Raw genomic sequence first — 6,109 nt, forward strand, 5'->3', positions numbered from 1 at the left:
AAGAGACTTAGGTGATGAAGCATGGGTTGTTTCCAGGCTGAAGACATCTGCAAAATAAATGGTGTTCATAGATTTTTAGGAGAGATTTAGACTTTATGCAAGGTATACAGTCGAGAGAGAGCATGTATATCAAGGTTGGGCGCAGAGAGGAGAGAGGTGAGGTGTATTTTAGATTATAAATGTTCATGAAGAGGGTAGACGAAATGATAAAGATGACATGTGAGAGGCCGCAAACCAAAAATGCGCTTTGGCATTGTTGCATGTGATAGAGACAACCAAGTAGCAGGTTCAAGCAAGTCACATTTTTGTAGTCGCAAGTCTAGTATCCATGCTTAGTTGCGACTTATGATGCAGTTGAAGTTTCATTTTCACGAGTTAGATACACTAAAAAATAAAATGTGACTGCCACACTGCTTTATCTAAGGTTTCAAAGTTATGAACCAATATGGAAGATTGAATGACATTCAATCTCATCATTTAGTGAATGATGGTGCATGAAATCACATTTCTAAATTTTAAACTTAGCTAGTGTATGTAAGCTTACTGCCATAATGCACAGCACTTGGTACTTTGGAACCTTTAAGTCAATTATATCTGGTCTAGCAAAAATGTTAATTAAAGGTGCATGGACCAAGATGGTGTAGTGCATGTCATGAATAGCAAATTTTCTCACAATCATTCTGTGTTCTAAAATTTCTATTTGAAATCCTGCCAAAATATAATGTTTACTCCTCCAAGGTAAAAGAGAGAAAATTGAAATAATGAGCTGCCTATTATAGATATTAAGCATCCTAAAAAGTTATGCACTTAACACTTTCACTAGACCTTGAACACCACACACCATATTTGTTGGCACTACTACATCAACCATTTTGGATAAGAAAGACCAATATTTTCCATTATCTTCTTGAATGTATCCTTATCCTTTGAAAGTCAAGGATTATAAAGCAATTATTCTTATGTAGTCATTACATTATGGCCTTATAGTCATGAGCAGGAAATAACAATGTGTCCTTTGGCAATGTCAAAATTTGTGAGTGTACATATTTTTTAAATTGTTTCGCACTTCCTCTTGAAAATAAGTGTGACCATAGCCACATATTAAAATATCATCTCCAGTGAAATCCATTATTAGATTAGGTTGACTAGGGACTTCACCTATTATGTAAGTCACACACCCTTGTGTGTGACTAGGAGTAGGTCAAACCTCCAGAAACATATTTCCAACATAAATTTTATCGCCACCATTGACAAATACATCTTCATTTTCTTTACATACTTATGATATCACAGAATTTACACCTGGCACTTTATTCTTTATCAGACTAGTCCCTATGACATAGTAAGAATGCACATGAGTATTCATGGCATATATCAGTTGTAAGCCTAGCTCCTTTATTACAGTAAGATCCATGTCCACTATTTTGTCCATTGGATACACCAATTTGCAAAAGTGTTGAGTAGCCAATGGACGATCTTTGGATATGGAAAACTCTATTCAATTACTCTTCTCACACAATAGCTAGGGTTATGGTGATAGGCATAGTGTAAATGGAAATAACCATCCTTGTAGATGTATGTTGTAACCAAGGCATGTATCATGATGGAAATTGTGTCTTTAATTAAAGGAAATTTTTGTATAATTCTCGTTCCTGATAATCATTTTCTGATATTGTTAATCCTTGGACTTTTCAAAGAGAGATCATGAGGAATTTCTGAATGATAACATGGACTTGAACTTTTGCACATTGTTTCTATGATACCCAACATTTCTCATAGCACAACCATCAAATTATAGTTAAAACAAATTTAGTAGTATGCACTAGGAAAAGATAAGATGTTTCATTCAAATCCTTGATGAAATCTAGAACTAGGTGTGCCAAGTTAGTATAGAAAGTAATGCTTCCTTCAAAGCCAATTGTGCTTCACCCAAAACCTAGAATGCATAAGAGTTTAGTTCTCACAAGTCCCTAGATATAAAGCACTCTTCACCTGTGTGTGTTGAAGCATCCTTTACAAGATGAATGGATGAAAAATGCCATAAACCCTAATGATGAGGATAAAGTTAGGTAAGAAAAGTAGGAGTTTCTCATGGGCATACAAGAACTAGTTCATTAAATAGCTTATATCATTACTATCAATGGGAAATTCACTAATCCCTTGAAAATCACAGCGAGGGAGGGAAAGGTTTAGATATACAACTAAAAACTTTGGGTGTTGTTGTAGCGGCTACAACAATTGGTGAACCACTGGCTAAATCCATCATTTATGCCTATGACCCTTCAATAGATTGAGTCTCATTAATAATGCAAGGAAGTATTGTATAGACACTATGGGTACCCCTTGGGTTACTTGACCATTATGGATATGTCATTCACTTGTCTCCTTAGTCAGGTCCTGTTAGTGTTTCATCACCAAACCAAGAGTTCACAGATGTCATTATTTGACAGCGATGTAGAGAACATGACAAAGGGATTATTGTATTCATAAATTTAAGGTGATATTTTGGTGTTTCTCTGTTTCTAGAAAGCTTGTTCAGTACCCCGGCAAAGTCACTCAAGAAATCACAAGCATTGCCTCGCTACTAGCAGGCTTCTTTAATACCCTCAGTGAAGTTGCTTGCATCTCCTCTTTGTGCAAGAATACATTCTCAACCCTTTACCATCTATTTAATTAAATTTTTTTGCATGCACATTGGCATCATTTATTGGGAATTTATTGCGCCAGGGTGGATGAGGGCTATCGACTTATTTTATGGGCAAGAGAGGTTCTTCCTTTTTTTCAAAAACCAAAATATTTTTCTAACTTGTGTTTGACCTCATGCCACATTATTGCATCGTATCTCCAACTAATAGGTGTCAAGTGAAAACATACCATTGAAATATTTAGGACCATGTCAGACACAGGGTTCAGGTTATAGATATAGGTCATATGAACTGCTTAGTGTTCCCCACGGGCATATGTCCGTATTTTCCTTGGTAATGGGTCTGACTCGTAGGAAGTATGTTTGGGACATAATTTTAATAATTGGATCTATGAGTGGATGCCTCTTGGAGCATCCATCACAATCATACGCAACCATTCGATTAGGGTTTCAACATTAGGGAAAAGTGACCAAAGAATCTCTTCGAGAGTTTCAACATGTGCAAAGAGGCATGACATAAAACGTTTGTAAAGACCATCCAGAAAACAAGACTTAGATGAAAGTGTGAAATGTAATGCAGTTCCATGCAACAAAGAGAAAAAAGGTCATGCTAGGTAAATAGAAAGTGAATTCAGTGCAAGGAGAAGATAGTGTTGTGTAAAATGAATGCATGATATAATGCAATATAAAAAGCTACATGTAATACTAGAAAAAAAACATGTTTCAATGCAAGAGAAATCAGGTATCTGCAATTAAAAGTTCCATGCAATTCTCATGTAGACAACTCCAAAATGCAATACAGGATGATGAATGTATAAGGCTACCTGCAATAAAACAGAGAACATGTATGCATAATTTGACTAACAATAAAAAACCTAACTAATATAAGCCTAAAACCTTAACAAGTAGACCCGAACAAGCAAACACTAACTACTCTAAACCTAAAACCCTAATTTAACCAAAAGGAGATTAGGTCATGTGAAGTCAAACTTCCGATGCAGCCACTATAGCAGTTCCTGACCTGCAAAAACAAATATGCCAACGATTAAAACTAGTATAAAGTATTGTGCAAAATAAAAGATGCTTGCCTCTAAATCACGCACAAGAGCAAGAAGGTCATGTTTACTAGTAGGAAAGCATGCTAGAAAATATTGTTCCAACCAGGCCACAATTTTATCCTGATAAATAGAATGATAAACTTTAAAACCCTCAGAATTTCTCCATGGTATATTCATTTATTATTAAACCTAAATCAAGCACAAGAGAGATGAGATGCAACCTACTCGCAAATAAATTCACTAGATAAGACTCTTCCATCCAATCTACAATCTTGTCATGACATTCAAAATGACCAACCTAAAAACCCTAAAAATCTCTCAAAAATGAGCATTCATCTGGTGTAACTATGATATGAGAAGAATCTAGCGTGGAAACCCTAATCTAATCTTGTTCATGGATCTTGTCAAGGATGTGAGGACCTAACATAACCATCAGTGAAAGATGAAGTGCCACACCATCCTGAAAAACCTCGGTACCTTCAAATGGTAGATCATTGAATATCGGTGGCTTTGTAAGATCAACAAATGAATGCACACAGTTTCCATTAGTTGTGACATCAAAATGATAATTGACTATATTTTTGGTTTGATCAGATGTTCTAGCATTGGTAGGTTGGTTGTTCAACAAATAAGATTCTTCTGGTTTGCAAGATGGAGATGAATCAACTAGATGAGTTTCATGAAAGAGATGAGTCATGTGACTTCTTCCCTCACATACAGTGGATTTCCAATTAGAAGAAAGATGGGAAATATTCTTATTCTTTTCCTCTTCGAAAGGTAAGATAGCACCAACTTGTACCTAATCACAATTTGCACAAACTAGGCAAGAATATGAAGGATTTGAAACAATGGTTGGTGTACTCTCTTCAACAAAAAAATTATAGTACAAGGAGTGGTACATAACAATTGATAGAAGATGAAAATATTATCTTGAAGAAACATCACTCATATCAGAATCTTTCAAAAATGAGCTTTCATCTGGAAATATGATGTTGAAAGAAGAAACTTGTGAGGAAACCCTAATCTTCCCTAGTTCAAAGATCTCATTAAGATCATGAGAACCTAACATAACCATCATTGTAAGTTGAAGTGCCTCAACTTCCTAACAAGTCCCTAAACTTTCAAAAGGTGTCTCTTAAAATTTCGATGGATTAGTGAGATCAATAAGTGAATATGAATGATTATCATTAGAGGTATCAATGAATACATTATCAATAGGATGACAAATGTTAAAGCCACTAATTTGATCATATTTGGCATCTAACCCATGAGACTCTTCAAGGATTAAGAATGAGGATGAATCGACTAGAGGAATTCCTTGAGCTTTTTAAGATGCAAAATATTCCTCTTCACTTGTTAAGGATTACAAATTGAAAATATCATGAACAAGGGGTTCAATATTTTCATCTTTTGATAGTGAGAAAACACCATTATGTATATTATTGTAATCAAAACTAGTAGGATAAATATTTAAAGGGTTTGGAGAAATAGTTGGTGTAGAAGACTCGTCAATGAAATTAGGGCACTGTGTGTGATATCCTATGGATGAAGAAATATGAGATGAGTCAGGAGAAGAAACATCAATTCCAACTAAATCATATCCAAAAATCAAATCCTACACATTCGTATCATCCTAATGGATCGGGTCAACATGCATGTTATGCTCTAGGGAATCAATTGAAGATCTAATGTCACCCAATACAATGTCTTTTTCATTATAGGGAAACAAATGTAGGAGCATATCATGGAAATATGAAAGAAAAATATGATCAATTTGAGATTCATCAACATGACTATCAAAGGATAGCTTACCAATGTGATTATCAAATTGGGCTTGCTCCACTTCAGTAGAGTTTAATTGAGCTTCTGAATCAAGACAACTCTTCTCCTTTTTAGGTAAAGTTTCCTCATTACCTGCTTCATCAGCAACAGATATTTTCATATTAGGAGAAGAATCAATTTCATTTGATAATGAAGACGAAGGAGGATAAGTGAAATCAAGGGGAACCATTTCCTCCTCTGCAATATGAGGTTTTATTTGAATTATACCTGAAGAAAATGTTGGCATGATGAAATTAGGGAACATAATACTAGAACCTTCTGATGACTAATTGTCAAGAATCAATTCATCTTTAGTTTCTCTCTCAGAAACGCCTGAACTAGACGAGGCAAGTATCTCATTTGATGATGCCAATCCTTATTTTTCTCAATAATTTTATAATAAATGTTGAGAAATCTATTAGAAAAATCATTCATAGATTCATTCCGTCTCATTCTATGTTCATCAATTTCATTAAATAAATTCTCAGAATTAGATTCTTGAAAATAAGACATAAACTCATCATTGAGTTGTTCAAAAGTGAATAGAAGCATATGGAGAGGTGTTACACCATAACTTGACATGACC

General features: G+C 34.8%; 1 pseudogene; it reads right to left on the reverse strand.

The window, feature by feature from the left end:
* Positions 1-799: 799 nt before the first annotated feature.
* On the reverse strand, positions 800-5,713 carry LOC149193771 (persulfide dioxygenase ETHE1 homolog, mitochondrial pseudogene; annotated as a pseudogene).
* Positions 5,714-6,109: the final 396 nt, after the last annotated feature.

Source organism: Pinus tabuliformis, chromosome 2_2, assembly GCF_031772625.1.
Source record: "Pinus tabuliformis cultivar Carrire ecotype Pingquan chromosome 2_2, CPIR1, whole genome shotgun sequence".
Lineage (NCBI taxonomy): Eukaryota > Viridiplantae > Streptophyta > Pinopsida > Pinales > Pinaceae > Pinus > Pinus tabuliformis.